Source organism: Haematobia irritans, chromosome 5, assembly GCF_050003625.1.
Source record: "Haematobia irritans isolate KBUSLIRL chromosome 5, ASM5000362v1, whole genome shotgun sequence".
NCBI lineage: Eukaryota > Metazoa > Arthropoda > Insecta > Diptera > Muscidae > Haematobia > Haematobia irritans.
The window spans coordinates 51118609-51139158 of NC_134401.1; positions in this window are offsets into that span (position 1 = coordinate 51118609).

The window sequence follows — 20550 nt, forward strand, 5'->3', positions numbered from 1 at the left end:
ACCCAAATCCTAAAAAAATTGAATTTTTTATATGAAAAACTTATTTTGGCCATATCTCCTTAAATATGCGTCCTAGAGCGAAAAGGACGATAATTCGTGACCACCCTCAAAAAATTGAAAAATCCACCCAAAACCTGAAAAAATTGAAATTTTTATATGAAAAACTTCTTTTGGCCATATCTCCTAAACTAAGCGTCCTAGAGCGAAAAGGACGATAATTCGTGACCACCCTCAAAAAATTGAAAAATCCACCCAAAGCCTAAAAAAATTGAAATTTTTATATGAAAAACTTCTTTTGGCCATATCTCCTAAACTAAGCGTCCTAGAGCGAAAAGGACGATAATTCGTGACCACCATCAAAAAATTGAAAAATCCACCCAAAACCTGAAAAAATTGAAATTTTTATATGAAAAACTTCTTTTGGCCATATCTCCTAAACTAAGCGTCCTAGAGCGAAAAGGACGATAATTCGTGACCACCCTCAAAAAATTGAAAAATCCACCCAAAACCTAAAAAAATTGAAATTTTTATATGAAAAACTTCTTTTGGCCATATCTCCTAAACTAAGCGTCCTAGAGCGAAAAGGACGATAATTCGTGACCACCATCAAAAAATTGAAAAATCCACCCAAATCCTAAAAAAAATTGAAATTTTTATATGAAAAACTTATTTTGGCCATATCTCCTTAAATATGCGTCCTAGAGCGAAAAGGAATATAATTCGTGACCACCCTCAAAAAATTGAAAAATCCACCCAAAACCTAAAAAAAATTAAATTTTTATATGAAAAACTTCTTTTGGCCATATCTCCTAAACTAAGCGTCCTAGAGCGAAAAGGACGATAATTCGTGATCACCCTCAAAAAATTGAAAAATCCACCCAAATCCTAAAAAAATTGAAATTTTTATATGAAAAACTTATTTTGGCCATATCTCCTAAACTAAGCGTCCTAGAGCGAAAAGGACGATAATTCGTGACCACCATAAAAAAATTGAAAAATCCACCCAAATCCTAAAAAAATTGAAATTTTTATATGAAAAACTTCTTTTGGCCATATCTCCTTAAATATGCGTCCTAGAGCGAAAAGGACGATAATTCGTGACCACCCTCAAAAAATTGAAAAATCCACCCAAAACCTGAAAAAATTGAAATTTTTATATGAAAAACTTCTTTTGACCATATCTCCTTAAATATGCGTCCTAGAGCGAAAAGGACGATAATTCGTGACCACCCTCAAAAAATTGAACAATCCACCCAAAACCTGAAAAAATTGAAATTTTTATATGAAAAACTTCTTTTGGCCATATCTCCTAAACTAAGCGTCCTAGAGCGAAAAGGACGATAATTCGTGACCACCCTCAAAAAATTGAAAAATCCACCCAAAACCTAAAAAAATTGAAATTTTTATATGAAAAACTTCTTTTGGCCATATCTCCTAAACTAAGCGTCCTAGAGCGAAAAGGACGATAATTCGTGACCACCATCAAAAAATTGAAAAATCCACCCAAATCCTAAAAAAACTGAAAAACTTCTTTTGGCCATATCTCCTTAAATATGCGTCCTAGAGCGAAAAGGACGATAATTCGTGACCACCCTCAAAAAATTTAAAAATCCACCCAAAACCTAAAAAAAATTAAATTTTTATATGAAAAACTTATTTTGGCCATATCTCCTTAAATATGCGTCCTAGAGCGAAAAGGACGATAATTCGTGACCACCCTCAAAAATTTGAAAAATCCACCCAAAACCAAAAAAAATTAAATTTTTATATGAAAAACTTCTTTTGGCCATATCTCCTTAAATATGCGTCCTAGAGCGAAAAGGACGATAATTCGTGACCACCCTCAAAAAATTGAAACATCCACCCAAAACCTGAAAAAATTGAAATTTTTATATGAAAAACTTCTTTTGGCCATATCTCCTAAACTAAGCGTCCTAGAGCGAAAAGGACGATAATTCGTGACCACCATCAAAAAATTGAAAAATCCACCCAAATCCTAAAAAAACTGAAAAACTTCTTTTGGCCATATCTCCTTAAATATGCGTCCTAGAGCGAAAAGGACGATAATTCGTGACCACCCTCAAAAAATTTAAAAATCCACCCAAAACCTGAAAAAATTGAAATTTTTATATGAAAAACTTCTTTTGGCCATATCTCCTAAACTAAGCGTCCTAGAGCGAAAAGGACGATAATTCGTGACCACCATCAAAAAATTGAAAAATCCACCCAAATCCTAAAAAAATTGAAATTTTTATATGAAAAACTTATTTTGGCCATATCTCCTTAAATATGCGTCCTAGAGCGAAAAGGACGATAATTCGTGACCACCCTCAAAAACTTGAAAAATCCACCCAAAACCTAAAAAAAATTAAATTTTTATATGAAAAACTTCTTTTGGCCATATCTCCTTAAATATGCGTCCTAGAGCGAAAAGGACGATAATTCGTGACCACCCTCAAAAAATTGAAACATCCACCCAAAACCTGAAAAAATTGAAATTTTTATATGAAAAACTTCTTTTGGCCATATCTCCTAAACTAAGCGTCCTAGAGCGAAAAGGACGATAATTCGTGACCACCCTCAAAAAATTGAAAAATCCACCCAAAACCTAAAAAAATTGAAATTTTTATATGAAAAACTTCTTTTGGCCATATCTCCTAAACTAAGCGTCCTAGAGCGAAAAGGACGATAATTCGTGATCACCCTCAAAAAATTTAAAAATCCACCCAAATCCTAAAAAAATTGAAATTTTTATATGAAAAACTTATTTTGGCCATATCTCCTAAACTAAGCGTCCTAGAGCGAAAAGGACGATAATTCGTGACCACCCTCAAAAAATTGAAAAATCCACCCAAAACCTAAAAAAAATTAAATTTTTATATGAAAAACTTCTTTTGGCCATATCTCCTTAAATATGCGTCCTAGAGCGAAAAGGACGATAATTCGTGACCACCCTCAAAAAATTGCAAAATCCACCCAAAACCTGAAAATGAAAAACTTCTTTTGACCATATCTCCTTAAATATGCGTCCTAGAGCGAAAAGGACGATAATTCGTGACCACCCTCAAAAAATTGAACAATCCACCCAAAACCAAAAAAAATTTAAATTTTTATATAAAAAACTTCTTTTGGCCATATCTCCTTAAATATGCGTCCTAGAGCGAAAAGGACGATAATTCGTGACCACCCTCAAAAAATTGAAAAATCCACCCAAAACCTAAAAAAAATTAAATTTTTATATGAACAACTTCTTTTGGCCATATCTCCTTAAATATGCGTCCTAGAGCGAAAAGGACGATAATTCGTGACCACCCTCAAACAATTGAAAAATCCACCCAAAACCTGAAAAAATTGAAATTTTTATATGAAAAATTTCTTTTGGCCATATCTCCTAAACTAAGCGTCCTAGAGCGAAAAGGAAGATAATTCGTGACCACCCTCAAAAAATTGAAAAATCCACCCAAAACCTAAAAAAATTGAAATTTTTATATGAAAAACTTCTTTTGGCCATATCTCCTAAACTAAGCGTCCTAGAGCGAAAAGGACGATAATTCGTGACCACCATCAAAAAATTGAAAAATCCACCCAAATCCTAAAAAAATTGAAAAACTTCTTTTGGCCATATCTCCTTAAATATGCGTCCTAGAGCGAAAAGGACGATAATTCGTGACCACTCTCAAAAAATTGAAAAATCCACCCAAAACCTAAAAAAAATTAAATTTTTATATGAAAAACTTCTTTTGGCCATATCTCCTAAACTAAGCGTCCTAGAGCGAAAAGGACGATAATTCGTCATCACCCTCAAAAATTTGAAAAATCCACCCAAATCCTAAAAAAATTGAAATTTTTATATGAAAAACTTATTTTGGTCATATCTCCTAAACTAAGCGTCCTAGAGCGAAAAGGACGATAATTCGTGACCACCCTCAAAAAATTGAAAAATCCATCCAAAACCTGAAAAAATTGAAATTTTTATATGAAAAACTTCTTTTGGCCATATCTCCTTAAATATGCGTCCTAGAGCGAAAAGGACGATAATTCGTGACCACCATCAAAAAATTGAAAAATCCACCCAAATCCTAAAAAAATTGAAATTTTTATGTGAAAAACTTATTTTCGCCATATCTCCTAAACTAAGCGTCCTAGAGCGAAAAGGACGATAATTCGTGACCACCCTCAAAAAATTGAAAAATCCACCCAAAACCTGAAATTTTTGAAATTTTTATATGAAAAACTTCTTTTGACAATATCTCCTTAAATATGCGTCCTAGAGCGAAAAGGACGATAATTCGTGACCACCCTCAAAAAATTGAAAAATCCACCCAAAACCAAAAAACATTTAAATTTTTATATAAAAAACTTCTTTTGGCCATATCTCCTTAAATATGCGTCCTAGAGCGAAAAGAACTTCTTTTGGCCATATCTCCTTAAATATGCGTCCTAGAGCGAAAAGGACGATAATTCGTGGCCACCCTCAAAAAATTGAAAAATCCACCCAAATCCTAAAAAAATTGAAATTTTTATATGAAAAACATCTTTTGGCCATATCTCCTTATATACGCGTCCTAGAGCGAAAAGGACGATAATTCGTGACCACCCTCAAAAAATTGAAAAATCCACCCAAAACCAAAAAACATTTAAATTTTTATATAAAAAACTTCTTTTGGCCATATCTCCTTAAATATGCGTCCTAGAGCGAAAAGAACTTCTTTTGGCCATATCTCCTTAAATATGCGTCCTAGAGCGAAAAGGACGATAATTCGTGACCACCCTCAAAAAATTGAAAAATCCACCCAAAACCTGAAAAAATTGAAATTTTTATATGAAAAACTTCTTTTGACCATATCTCCTTAAATATGCGTCCTAGAGCGAAAAGGACGATAATTCGTGACCACCCTCAAAAAATTGAACAATCCACCCAAAACCTGAAAAAATTGAAATTTTTATATGAAAAACTTCTTTTGGCCATATCTCCTAAACTAAGCGTCCTAGAGCGAAAAGGACGATAATTCGTGACCACCCTCAAAAAATTGAAAAATCCACCCAAAACCTAAAAAAATTGAAATTTTTATATGAAAAACTTCTTTTGGCCATATCTCCTAAACTAAGCGCCCTAGAGCGAAAAGGACGATAATTCGTGACCACCATCAAAAAATTGAAAAATCCACCCAAATCCTAAAAAAATTGAAAAACTTCTTTTGGCCATATCTCCTTAAATATGCGTCCTAGAGCGAAAAGGACGATAATTCGTGACCACCCTCAAAAAATTTAAAAATCCACCCAAAACCTAAAAAAATTGAAATTTTTATATGAAAAACTTCTTTTGGCCATATCTCCTAAACTAAGCGTCCTAGAGCGAAAAGGCCGATAATTCGTGACCACCCTCAAAAAATTGAAAAATCCACCCAAAACCTAAAAAAAATTAAATTTTTATATGAAAAACTTATTTTGGCCATATCTCCTTAAATATGCGTCCTAGAGCGAAAAGGACGATAATTCGTGACCACCCTCAAAAATTTGAAAAATCCACCCAAAACCAAAAAAAATTAAATTTTTATATGAAAAACTTCTTTTGGCCATATCTCCTTAAATATGCGTCCTAGAGCGAAAAGGACGATAATTCGTGACCACCCTCAAAAAATTGAAAAATCCATCCAAAACCTGAAAAAATTGAAATTTTTATATGAAAAACTTCTTTTGGCCATATCTCCTAAACTAAGCGTCCTAGAGCGAAAAGGACGATAATTCGTGACCACCATCAAAAAATTGAAAAATCCACCCAAATCCTAAAAAAATTTAAATTTTTATATGAAAAACTTATTTTGGCCATATCTCCTTAAATATGCGTCCTAGAGCGAAAAGGACGATAATTCGTGACCACCCTCAACAACTTGAAAAATCCACCCAAAACCTAAAAAAAATTAAATTTTTATATGAAAAACTTCTTTTGGCCATATCTCCTTAAATATGCGTCCTAGAGCGAAAAGGACGATAATTCGTGACCACCCTCAAAAAATTGAAACATCCACCCAAAACCTGAAAAAATTGAAATTTTTATATGAAAAACTTCTTTTGGCCATATCTCCTAAACTAAGCGTCCTAGAGCGAAAAGGACGATAATTCGTGACCACCCTCAAAAAATTGAAAAATCCACCCAAAACCTAAAAAAATTGAAATTTTTATATGAAAAACTTCTTTTGGCCATATCTCCTAAACTAAGCGTCCTAGAGCGAAAAGGACGATAATTCGTGATCACCCTCAAAAAATTTAAAAATCCACCCAAATCCTAAAAAATTGAAATTTTTATATGAAAAACTTATTTTGGCCATATCTCCTAAACTAAGCGTCCTAGAGCGAAAAGGACGATAATTCGTGACCACCCTCAAAAAATTGAAAAATCCACCCAAAACCTAAAAAAATTGAAATTTTTATATGAAAAACTTCTTTTGGCCATATCTCCTAAACTAAGCGTCCTAGAGCGAAAAGGACGATAATTCGTGACCACCCTCAAAAAATTGAAAAATCCACCCAAAACCTAAAAAAATTGAAATTTTTATATGAAAAACTTCTTTTGGCCATATCTCCTAAACTAAGCGTCCTAGAGCGAAAAGGACGATAATTCGTGACCACCATCAAAAAATTGAAAAATCCACCCAAATCCTAAAAAAATTGAATTTTTTATATGAAAAACTTATTTTGGCCATATCTCCTTAAATATGCGTCCTAGAGCGAAAAGGACGATAATTCGTGACCACCATCAAAAAATTGAAAAATCCACCCAAATCCTAAAAAAATTTAAATTTTCATATGAAAAACTTATTTTGGCCATATCTCCTTAAATATGCGTCCTAGAGCGAAAAGGACGATAATTCGTGACCACCCTCAAAAAATTGAAAAATCCACCCAAAACCTGAAAAATTTGAAATTTTTATATGAAAAACTTCTTTTGGCCATATCTCCTAAACTAAGCGTCCTAGAGCGAAAAGGACGATAATTCGTTACCACCCTCAAAAAATTGCAAAATCCACCCAAAACCTGAAAATGAAAAACTTCTTTTGACCATATCTCCTTAAATATGCGTCCTAGAGCGAAAAGGACGATAATTCGTGACCACCCTCAAAAAATTGAACAATCCACCCAAAACCAAAAAAAATTAAAATTTTTATATAAAAAACTTCTTTTGGCCATATCTCCTTAAATATGCGTCCTAGAGCGAAAAGGACGATAATTCGTGACCACCCTCAAAAAATTGAAAAATCCACCCAAAACCTAAAAAAAATTAAATTTTTATATGAACAACTTCTTTTGGCCATATCTCCTTAAATATGCGTCCTAGAGCGAAAAGGACGATAATTCGTGACCACCCTCAAACAATTGAAAAATCCACCCAAAACCTGAAAAAATTGAAATTTTTATATGAAAAATTTCTTTTGGCCATATCTCTTAAACTAAGCGTCCTAGAGCGAAAAGGAAGATAATTCGTGACCACCCTCAAAAAATTGAAAAATCCACCCAAAACCTAAAAAAATTGAAATTTTTATATGAAAAACTTCTTTTGGCCATATCTCCTAAACTAAGCGTCCTAGAGCGAAAAGGACGATAATTCGTGACCACCATCAAAAAATTGAAAAATCCACCCAAATCCTAAAAAAATTGAAAAACTTCTTTTGGCCATATCTCCTTAAATATGCGTCCTAGAGCGAAAAGGACGATAATTCGTGACCACTCTCAAAAAATTGAAAAATCCACCCAAAACCTAAAAAAAATTAAATTTTTATATGAAAAACTTCTTTTGGCCATATCTCCTAAACTAAGCGTCCTAGAGCGAAAAGGACGATAATTCGTCATCACCCTCAAAAATTTGAAAAATCCACCCAAATCCTAAAAAAAATTGAAATTTTTATATGAAAAACTTATTTTGGTCATATCTCCTAAACTAAGCGTCCTAGAGCGAAAAGGACGATAATTCGTGACCACCCTCAAAAAATTGAAAAATCCATCCAAAACCTGAAAAAATTGAAATTTTTATATGAAAAACTTCTTTTGGCCATATCTCCTTAAATATGCGTCCTAGAGCGAAAAGGACGATAATTCGTGACCACCATCAAAAAATTGAAAAATCCACCCAAATCCTAAAAAAATTGAAATTTTTATGTGAAGAACTTATTTTCGCCATATCTCCTAAACTAAGCGTCCTAGAGCGAAAAGGACGATAATTCGTGACCACCCTCAAAAAATTGAAAAATCCACCCAAAACCTGAAAATTTTGAAATTTTTATATGAAAAACTTCTTTTGACCATATCTCCTTAAATATGCGTCCTAGAGCGAAAAGGACGATAATTCGTGACCACCCTCAAAAAATTGAAAAATCCACCCAAAACCAAAAAACATTTAAATTTTTATATAAAAAACTTCTTTTGGCCATATCTCCTTAAATATGCGTCCTAGAGCGAAAAGAACTTCTTTTGGCCATATCTCCTTAAATATGCGTCCTAGAGCGAAAAGGACGATAATTCGTGGCCACCCTAAAAAAATTGAAAAATCCACCCAAATCCTAAAAAAATTGAAATTTTTATATGAAAAACATCTTTTGGCCATATCTCCTTAAATATGCGTCCTAGAGCGAAAAGGACGATAATTCGTGACCACCCTCAAAAAATTGAAAAATCCACCCAAAACCTGAAAAAATTGAAATTTTTATATGAAAAACTTCTTTTGACCATATCTCCTTAAATATGCGTCCTAGAGCGAAAAGGACGATAATTCGTGACCACCCTCAAAAAATTGAAAAATCCACCCAAAACCAAAAAAAATTTAAATTTTTATATAAAAAACTTCTTTTGGCCATATCTCCTTAAATATGCGTCCTAGAGCGAAAAGGACGATAATTCGTGACCACCCTCAAAAAATTTAAAAATCCACCCAAAACCTAAAAAAATTGAAAGTTTTGTATGAAAAACTTCTTTTGGCCATATCTCCTTAAATATGCGTCCTAGAGCGAAAAGGACGATAATTCGTGATCTCCCTAAAAAAATTGAAAAATCCACCCAAAACCTAAAAAAAATTAAATTTTTATATGAAAAACTTATTTTGGCCATATCTCCTTAAATATGCGTCCTAGAGCGAAAAGGACGATAATTCGTGACCACCCTAAAAAAATTGCAAAATCCACCCAAAACCTAAAAAAATTGAATTTTTTATATGAAAAAATTCTTTTGGCCTTATCTCCTTAAATATGCGTCCTAGAGCGAAAAGGACGATAATTCGTGACCACCCTCAAAAAATTGAAAAATCCACCCAAAACCTAAAAAAATTGAAATTTTTATATGAAAAACTTCTTTTGGCCATATCTCCTAAACTAAGCGTCCTAGAGCGAAAAGGACGATAATTCGTGACCACCATCAAAAAATTGAAAAATCCACCCAAATCCTAAAAAAATTGAAATTTTTATATGAAAAACTTATTTTGGCCATATCTCCTTAAATATGCGTCCTAGAGCGAAAAGGACGATAATTCGTGACCACCCTCAAAAAATTGAAAAATCCACCCAAAACCTAAAAAAAATTAAATTTTTATATGAAAAACTTCTTTTGGCCATATCTCCTTAAATATGCGTCCTAGAGCGAAAAGGACGATAATTCGTGACCACCCTCAAAAAATTGAAAAATCCACCCAAAACCTGAAAAAATTGAAATTTTTATATGAAAAACTTCTTTTGGCCATATCTCCTAAACTAAGCGTCCTAGAGCGAAAAGGACGATAATTCGTGACCACCCTCAAAAAATTGAAAAATCCACCCAAAACCTAAATAATTTGAAATTTTTATATGAAAAACTTCTTTTGGCCATATCTCCTAAACTAAGCGTCCTAGAGCGAAAAGGACGATAATTCGTGACCACCATCAAAAAATTGAAAAATCCACCCAAATCCTAAAAAAATTGAAATTTTTATATGAAAAACTTATTTTGGCCATATCTCCTTAAATATGCGTCCTAGACCGAAAAGGACGATAATTCGTGACCACCCTCAAAAAATTGAAAAATCCACCCAAAACCTAAAAAAAATTAAATTTTTATATAAAAAACTTCTTTTGGCCATATCTCCTAAACTAAGCGTCCTAGAGCGAAAAGAACGATAATTCGTGATCACCCTCAAAAAATTGAAAAATCCACCCAAATCCTAAAAAAATTGAAATTTTTATATGAAAAACTTATTTTGGCCATATCTCCTAAACTAAGCGTCCTAGAGCGAAAAGGACGATAATTCGTGACCACCCTAAAAAAATTGAAAAATCCACCCAAAACCTAAAAAAATTGAAATTTTTATATGAAAAAATTCTTTTGGCCTTATCTCCTTAAATATGCGTCCTAGAGCGAAAAGGACGATAATTCGTGACCACCCTCAAAAAATTGAAAAATCCACCCAAAACCTGAAAAAATTGAAATTTTTATATGAAAAACTTCTTTTGGCCATATCTCCTAAACTAAGCGTCCTAGAGCGAAAAGGACGATAATTCGTGACCACCCTCAAAAAATTGAAAAATCCACCCAAAACCTGAAAAAATTGAAATTTTTATATAAAAAACTTCTTTTGACCATATCTCCTTAAATATGCGTCCTAGAGCGAAAAGGACGATAATTCGTGACCACCCTCAAAAAATTGAAAAATGCACCCAAAACCAAAAAAAATTGAAATTTTTATATAAAAAACTTCTTTTGGCCATATCTCCTTAAATATGCGTCCTAGAGCGAAAAGGACGACATTTCGTGGCCACCCTCAAAAAATTGAAAAATCCACCCAAATCCTAAAAAAATTGAAATTTTTATATGAAAAACATCTTTTGGCCATATCTCCTTAAATATGCGTCCTAGAGCGAAAAGGACGATAATTCGTGACCACCCTCAAAAAATTGAAAAATCCACCCAAAACCTGAAAAAATTGAAATTTTTATATGAAAAACTTCTTTTGACCATATCTCCTTAAATATGCGTCCTAGAGCGAAAAGGACGATAATTCGTGACCACCCTCAAAAAATTGAAAAATCCACCCAAAACCAAAAAAAATTTAAATTTTTATATAAAAAACTTCTTTTGGCCATATCTCCTTAAATATGCGTCCTAGAGCGAAAAGGACGATAATTCGTGACCACCCTCAAAAAATTTAAAAATCCACCCAAAACCTAAAAAAATTGAAAGTTTTGTATGAAAAACTTCTTTTGGCAATATCTCCTTAAATATGCGTCCTAGAGCGAAAAGGACGATAATTCGTGATCTCCCTAAAAAAATTGAAAAATCCACCCAAAACCTAAAAAAAATTAAATTTTTATATGAAAAACTTATTTTGGCCATATCTCCTTAAATATGCGTCCTAGAGCGAAAAGGACGATAATTCGTGACCACCCTAAAAAAATTGAAAAATCCACCCAAAACCTAAAAAAATTGAAATTTTTATATGAAAAAATTCTTTTGGCCTTATCTCCTTAAATATGCGTCCTAGAGCGAAAATGACGATAATTCGTGACCACCCTCAAAAAATTGAAAAATCCACCCAAAACCTAAAAAAATTGAAATTTTTATATGAAAAACTTCTTTTGGCCATATCTCCTAAACTAAGCGTCCTAGAGCGAAAAGGACGATAATTCGTGACCACCATCAAAAAATTGAAAAATCCACCCAAATCCTAAAAAAATTGAAATTTTTATATGAAAAACTTATTTTGGCCATATCTCCTTAAATATGCGTCCTAGAGCGAAAAGGACGATAATTCGTGACCACCCTCAAAAAATTGAAAAATCCACCCAAAACCTAAAAAAAATTAAATTTTTATATAAAAAACTTCTTTTGGCCATATCTCCTAAACTAAGCGTCCTAGAGCGAAAAGGACGATAATTCGTGACCACCCTCAAAAAATTGAAAAATCCACCCAAATCCTAAAAAAATTGAAATTTTTATATGAAAAACTTATTTTGGCCATATCTCCTAAACTAAGCGTCCTAGAGCGAAAAGGACGATAATTCGTGACCACCCTCAAAAAATTGAAAAATCCACCCAAAACCTGAAAAAATTGAAATTTTTATATGAAAAACTTCTTTTGGCCATATCTCCTAAACTAAGCGTCCTAGAGCGAAAAGGACGATAATTCGTGACCACCCTCAAAAAATTGAAAAATCCACCCAAAACCTAAAAAAATTGAAATTTTTATATGAAAAATTTCTTTTGGCCATATCTCCTAAACTAAGCGTCCTAGAGCGAAAAGGACGATAATTCGTGACCACCCTCAAAAAATTGAAAAATCCACCCAAAACCTAAAAAAAATTAAATTTTTATATGAAAACTTCTGTTGGCCATATCTCCTTAAATATGCGTCCTAGAGCGAAAAGGACGATAATTCGTGACCACCCTCAAAAAATTGAAAAATCCACCCAAAACCTGAAAAAATTGAAATTTTTATATGAAAAACTTCTTTTGGCCATATCTCCTAAACTAAGCGTCCTAGAGCGAAAAGGACGATAATTCGTGACCACCCTCAAAAAATTGAAAAATCCACCCAAAACCTGAAAAAATTGAAATTTTTATATAAAAAACTTCTTTTGACCATATCTCCTTAAATATGCGTCCTAGAGCGAAAAGGACGATAATTCGTGACCACCCTCAAAAAATTGAAAAATCCACCCAAAACCAAAAAAAATTTAAATTTTTATATAAAAAACTTCTTTTGGCCATATCTCCTTAAATATGCGTCCTAGAGCGAAAAGGACGATAATTCGTGGCCACCCTCAAAAAATTGAAAAATCCACCCAAAACCTAAAAAAATTGAAAGTTTTGTATGAAAAACTTCTTTTGGCCATATCTCCTTAAATATGCGTCCTAGAGCGAAAAGGACGATAATTCGTGATCTCCCTAAAAAAATTGAAAAATCCACCCAAAACCTAAAAAAAATTAAATTTTTATATGAAAAACTTATTTTGGCCATATCTCCTTAAATATGCGTCCTAGAGCGAAAAGGACGATAATTCGTGACCACCCTAAAAAAATTGAAAAATCCACCCAAAACCTAAAAAAATTGAAATTTTTATATGAAAAAATTCTTTTGGCCTTATCTCCTTAAATATGCGTCCTAGAGCGAAAAGGACGATAATTCGTGACCACCCTAAAAAAATTGAAAAATCCACCCAAAACCTAAAAAAATTGAAATTTTTATATGAAAAACTTCTTTTGGCCATATCTCCTAAACTAAGCGTCCTAGAGCGAAAAGGACGATAATTCGTGACCACCATCAAAAAATTGAAAAATCCACCCAAATCCTAAAAAAATTTAAATTTTTATATGAAAAACTTATTTTGGCCATATCTCCTTAAATATGCGTCCTAGAGCGAAAAGGACGATAATTCGTGACCACCCTCAAAAAATTGAAAAATCCACCCAAAACCTAAAAAAAATTAAATTTTTATATGAAAAACTTCTTTTGGCCATATCTCCTTAAATATGCGTCCTAGAGCGAAAAGGACGATAATTCGTGACCACCCTCAAAAAATTGAAAAATCCACCCAAAACCTGAAAAAATTGAAATTTTTATATGAAAAACTTCTTTTGGCCATATCTCCTAAACTAAGCGTCCTAGAGCGAAAAGGACGATAATTCGTGACCACCCTCAAAAAATTGAAAAATCCACCCAAAACCTAAATAATTTGAAATTTTTATATGAAAAACTTCTTTTGGCCATATCTCCTAAACTAAGCGTCCTAGAGCGAAAAGGACGATAATTCGTGACCACCATCAAAAAATTGAAAAATCCACCCAAATCCTAAAAAAATTGAAATTTTTATATGAAAAACTTATTTTGGCCATATCTCCTTAAATATGCGTCCTAGAGCGAAAAGGACGATAATTCGTGACCACCCTCAAAAAATTGAAAAATCCACCCAAAACCTAAAAAAAATTAAATTTTTATATAAAAAACTTCTTTTGGCCATATCTCCTAAACTAAGCGTCCTAGAGCGAAAAGGACGATAATTCGTGACCACCCTCAAAAAATTGAAAAATCCACCCAAATCCTAAAAAAATTGAAATTTTTATATGAAAAACTTATTTTGGCCATATCTCCTAAACTAAGCGTCCTAGAGCGAAAAGGACGATAATTCGTGACCACCCTCAAAAAATTGAAAAATCCACCCAAAACCTGAAAAAATTGAAATTTTTATATGAAAAACTTCTTTTGGCCATATCTCCTAAACTAAGCGTCCTAGAGCGAAAAGGACGATAATTCGTGACCACCCTCAAAAAATTGAAAAATCCTCCCAAAACCTAAAAAAATTGAAATTTTTATATGAAAAACTTCTTTTGGCCATATCTCCTAAACTAAGCGTCCTAGAGCGAAAAGGACGATAATTCGTGACCACCCTCAAAAAATTGAAAAATCCACCCAAAACCTAAAAAAAAATTAAATTTTTATATGAAAACTTCTGTTGGCCATATCTCCTTAAATATGCGTCCTAGAGCGAAAAGGACGATAATTCGTGACCACCCTCAAAAAATTGAAAAATCCACCCAAAACCTGAAAAAATTGAAATTTTTATATGAAAAACTTCTTTTGGCCATATCTCCTAAACTAAGCGTCCTAGAGCGAAAAGGACGATAATTCGTGACCACCCTCAAAAAATTGAAAAATCCACCCAAAACCTGAAAAAATTGAAATTTTTATATAAAAAACTTCTTTTGACCATATCTCCTTAAATATGCGTCCTAGAGCGAAAAGGACGATAATTCGTGACCACCCTCAAAAAATTGAAAAATCCACCCAAAACCAAAAAAAATTGAAATTTTTATATAAAAAACTTCTTTTGGCCATATCTCCTTAAATATGCGTCCTAGAGCGAAAAGGACGATAATTCGTGACCACCCTCAAAAAATTTAAAAATCCACCCAAAACCTAAAAAAAATTAAATTTTTATATGAAAAACTTCTTTTGGCCATATCTCCTTAAATATGCGTCCTAGAGCGAAAATAGATCTAAATTCAACCGTTGAACTGAACGGACGTGTTTTCTAATAGCGGAGGATTTCATCGTAATAAGTACTTATTACGAATTTCACGTGTGGTGGAAATACTAAACCACCATGCAGCGAAATTCAAAGTCATCCACTGGGTTGCTAACTTCAGGGCCCAGTGGACGGGTAACGACTGAAGTTATAAATTTGGGCAGCGACCAAGAGTCAGGCCCAATTAGTCGACCTGTAGACGGGTCGACTGGCGGTGACATTTTGGCAAGTCGAACCTTTTCTAAGGTGACGACATCAAAAGGAGGCAATCCCTCTCGAAAGAGATTCAAGGAACGAAGAAATGCTTTGTTTATCCTAAAGAAATTAGGATCAGTCGACCCAAGCACGTTGTCGGCTAAGCAAAGTGATTCCTTAAAATGGGCTCAAGGAATTCTTGAAGCTGGAAAAAGGGAACGATCACCGGATGAGCTACCATCCTCTAAACGGGATCAAAGATCGTTTGCCTCAGTTGCAAAAGACAGCCTTGTGATGGCTATTATTAATAAAGGAGCATTGGACGGTATGATTCCAAGGCAAAAATGGGGGGAAATTGAGAACGCGATGTCTGGTGTCTACTCAGAGGTGCGAAAAAAGTTTCCCGGACCAAGTCCTTGACGGCAAGATGCTGGATGGTATCAAGGACGATATAAGTTAATAGCTTTTGCAGACCAGAGGTCTATGGATTGCTTTAAAGCTGCATTGATGCTAATTGGTGAAGTTTGGGAAGGAGCCGCTTTGGAGTTAGTCGATAAAAAAGACATACCGGCTAAACCTAGAGCACATGCATGGATACCGGCAAACCCTCCTGATCCTGAGTCAATACTAGAGAGACTAAAAGAATGTAACCCAGATCTTCCAACCGCCGATTGGAAGGTTGGTCGTTTGGATGAGGTGGATGGACCAAGACGACATGCGGTGTTTATATTAAACATAGAGTCGCTGCAACATCTAGCCCAGACCCAAGGACGCGTAAGTTATGGCTTTCATGATATCCATATGAAGGTATACAAACGCGATCAGCCAAAGGATACCGAAACGGACAAGCCTCCGGTAGAGTCAGCAGTGAAAAAGTCTCCTAGCGAAGCCGAAGGAGACATAAAACCTGCAGACTATGGCGAAAATCATATGCGGGAAGTTTCTACAGGCTCAAGCCTCACCAAAGCTGAACCGCGGATTGTTGCGAGAGTCACCGAGATCTGTGAAGAGGAAGCCCTTGATGACTCAATTGAAGCGGCTGATGTGACGGTGGTTGAAAATTTGGATGGTTCTACGGTTCCTCCAGATAAATCTTCACCATTGTAAGGCCGCTTGTGCTGCCTTAAAAGTTCTCCTGATGAAAGGAGACATAGATATAGTTCTTATTCAAGAACCATACATATATAAGAACAAGATCTGTGAATTAAGCACTCCGGGTTTCAAACTTTTGCATAATACCGGTAACGATATAAATCGAGCATGTATAATTGCTAAAAACGAACTAAACTTGTTTCTGCTTCCTTCATTGAGCAATGCAGACACTGTCGTAGCCAGTCTAGAGATATCCACATGCAAATATTGGGTATCTTCGGTCTACATGGGACATGATAGGGATATGCCACCCTGTGCCGTTAAGACCTTAGTTGATGAGTCACTAAAAACAAAGACAAAACTCATTATGGGATGCGATGCAAATGCACATCATAGTATTTGGGGAAGTAGTGATACTAATGCAAGGGGAGAGTCGCTAATAGAGTTTATTTTGCGTACTAACCTGGTAGTTTGCAATAAGGGAGATGCACCAACCTTCGTCACCAGGAACAGACAAGAGGTTTTGGACGTAACGTTGACCTCTCCGGAACTGAATGATAAGATATCTGAGTGGCAAGTTTTGAGGGAACATAGCTTCTCAGATCATCGCTACATCAGTTTCAGATTGGCTGTTCGTACTTCAAAGACCATATTTCCGCCAAATGTTAGGAAAGCTGATTGGAATAGGTATAGGGAATCGTTCAATTTGATGATACCGGAAGTGCCGGATACAAATATGAGCACTGTGCAAGATATCGAACACGCAGTGGAGCGGATTACTAAGGCCTTCAACATTTCACTGAAAGCTGCATGCCCTAGAGGAAAGCCAAGGGGAAAAAATCGGCCGCCATGGTGGACTACGGAGTTAAGTAATATGAGGAAATCCTGCAGGAAGCTCTTTAACAAAGCAAAGTCCACAAGAGCTCCGGAGGATTGGGACACTTACAAGATGAATCTGAGAGAATATAAACGAGAACTGAGAAGGTCTCAACAAAACTCTTGGGATGATTACTGTAGCAGTATTGAGAATACGTCAGAGGCTTCCAGACCACGGAAGGTACTAGCGTCCACTAACACCGCTCCAGGTTTCATTAAAACATCGGAGGGAAATTGGACAACGTCCAGTGAGGAGACGTTGGAGGTACTTTTGGACACACACTTCCCTGGAAATCAGACGGTTGAACCATGTTCCGGCGGTGTAACAGAGGCTCAGCGATCATTTCCTATCGAGGAAATTGTGTCGGAATCTAGAATAAAATGGGCTTTAAATAGCTTTGGACCATTCAAATCCCCCGGACCTGATGGAATTACTCCGGCGGAGTTACAGGCAGTGGCTGAAAGAATTATCCCCTGGTTGACGGTGATCTATAAACAATGTGTAAACTTAGCATATATTCCAGAAAAGTGGAGGGAAACAAAAGTCGTCTTCATACCTAAAGCAGGAAAAGCCTCTCACTCGAGTGCGAAGGATTTCCGACCAATCAGCTTATCCTCATTCCTACTTAAGACCCTGGAGAGGATGATAGACATGTATCTTAGAACTAGCGTGGATTCAGGTTTGCTCTCGAAACGACAGCATGCATACTCGAAGGGCAGGTCTACTGAGACCGCATTGCATGAACTGGTCAGCTTTATTGAAAGCTCACTATCTGTCAAAGAATACACAATCGTGGCGTTTCTAGACATCGAAGGGGCGTTCAATAATGTCCATCCGAGCTCGATATTAAATGGACTGAAAACTCTGAATGTTGATCCAGGTATACTTAGGCTGTTAGACGAACTTCTAATGAAGAGACGTATTTCAGCCACACTAGGGCAAGCAAACATACAAAGGTATGTGAACAGAGGCACACCCCAAGGAGGAGTTCTATCACCTCTTCTTTGGAATGTTGCTATAAACAACCTTTTGTTTTCTCTAGAAAAAGAAAGGATAAAAGTAGTGGCATACGCAGATGATGTGGCGCTAGCAGTCAGGGGAAAATTCCCATCCACAATCAGAGATATTATACAGAGAGCTCTCCGGATGACTGAGAAATGGGCGAAAGATAATGGTCTTGGTGTAAATCCAGCAAAGACAGAAATAGTCATGTACTGCAAAGATCGCAAAACTCCCACGGTTAGGCCCATTTCCTTAGGGGGTACTGAAATTTCCTTTGGTGAGTGTGCAAAATACCTTGGCGTTATTTTGGACAGGAAGCTGAATTTTAGGCTTAATATTGAAGAGAGGGCGAGAAAAGCCACGGTAGCTTTGTACTCGTGCAAAAAGGCAATAGGGAAAAAGTGGGGACTAAGACCAAAAATTGTGCATTGGCTATACACGGCAGTGGTTAGACCTATAATGCTATATGGTGTTGTAGTCTGGTGGCCGGCGCTTCAGAAACCGACTTGTTTAGATAAAGTTCAGCGTATGGCGAGCTTATGTATCTCAGGCGCATTTAGTAAGACAGGAACAGACTCCCTTAATGTCATGCTACATCTATTGCCTTTAAACATTTTGGCCAAACAGTCAGCTGCAACAACGGCTGTGCGGTTGCGCGAGCTATCGCTATGGTCGGAAAAAATGTACGGTCATAGTTCGGTCCTCAAAGTAATGCCAGATGTGCCTAACGTAGTGGATTACACCCTGGCAAAACCACTTTTCGACAAAAAGTTTGAAACTCTAATTCCCAACAGTGAGGCGTGGTGTACACAGACCCCGGGGAATAAAAGATATATAGATTTCTATACTGATGGCTCCAAATTGAATGGACAAGTGGGGTTCGGAGTATATTCTAAAGATCTGGAAATTCGAATAGCGAAAAGATTACCTAATCACTGTAGTGTTTTTCAGGCTGAAATATTGGCAATAAGAGAGGTGGTGAATTGGCTGAGAAGTAATGTTCCAACAAATATTGGCATTAATATATACTCAGACAGTCAACCTGCAATAAAATCCTTGGACTCTGTGTTCCTTAACTCAAAAACGGCCATAGACTGCCGCAAATCTCTCAACGAGATGGCTGAGCAGTACAATATTCACCTAATATGGGTGCCTGGTCATAGGAACATACCGGGGAACTGTGAAGCAGATGTGTTAGCAAGGCAAGGAACTACCTTACATATTCCAGGGGAACTAGAATCTGTTGGTATGCCTCTGGCCACCTGCAAGCTCTTACTGCGTGAGAAGGCTGTTATGATGGCCAATATTCGATGGGAAAATTGCAAGGGTTGTAACGACACCAAGCAAATATGGCCCCATTTAAACTTAAACCGCACACTAGATATGCTAGTGTTCTCAAGGCGTCAGATAGCACTCCTAATATCTGCTATAACGGGTCGCTGCCTGATAGGCGAATTTGCAAAAACTATAGGTGCGAAGTATAATGACTATTGTATAAGCTGTCATGACGTGGAGGAAAAGGAATCAATTAAACACCTCTTGTGTGAGTGTCCTGCTTTTTGTGTAAGGCGTAAGCGAATTTTAGGAGCATATAGCTTTAGATTACTGGCTGACATGGAAAACGTTAACTTAAGCAGTTTGTTAATGTTTTTGGAGCAATCTGGTTGGTTCCACAAAAGTAAATAATAGAGAAGGTTCAGTGGTTAAGACTAGAAGTGCCCATATGTAATAGGTACTTTTAGTTAAATGTGGTATCACAATGGGCTGAATAGTCTAAGTGAGCCTGAAATTTAATCGGGCTGCCACTTTAACCTAACCTAACCTAACCTAGAGCGAAAAGGACGATAATTCGTGACCACCCTCAAAAAATTGAAAAATCCACCCAAAACCTGAAAAAATTGAAATTTTTATATGAAAAACTTCTTTTGGCCATATCTCCTAAACTAAGCGTCCTAGAGCGAAAAGGACGATAATTCGTGACCACCCTCAAAAAATTGAAAAATCCACCAAAACCTAAAAAAATTGAAATTTTTATATGAAAAACTTCTTTTGGCCATATCTCCTAAACTAAGCGTCCTAGAGCGAAAAGGACGATAATTCGTGACCACCATCAAAAAATTGAAAAATCCACCCAAATCCTAAAAAAATTGAAATTTTTATATGAAAAACTTATTTTGGCCATATCTCCTTAAATATGCGTCCTAGAGCGAAAAGGACGATAATTCGTGACCACCCTCAAAAAATTGAAAAATCCACCCAAAACCTAAAAAAAATTAAATTTTTATATGAAAAACTTCTTTTGGCCATATCTCCTTAAATATGCGTCCTAGAGCGAAAAGGACGATA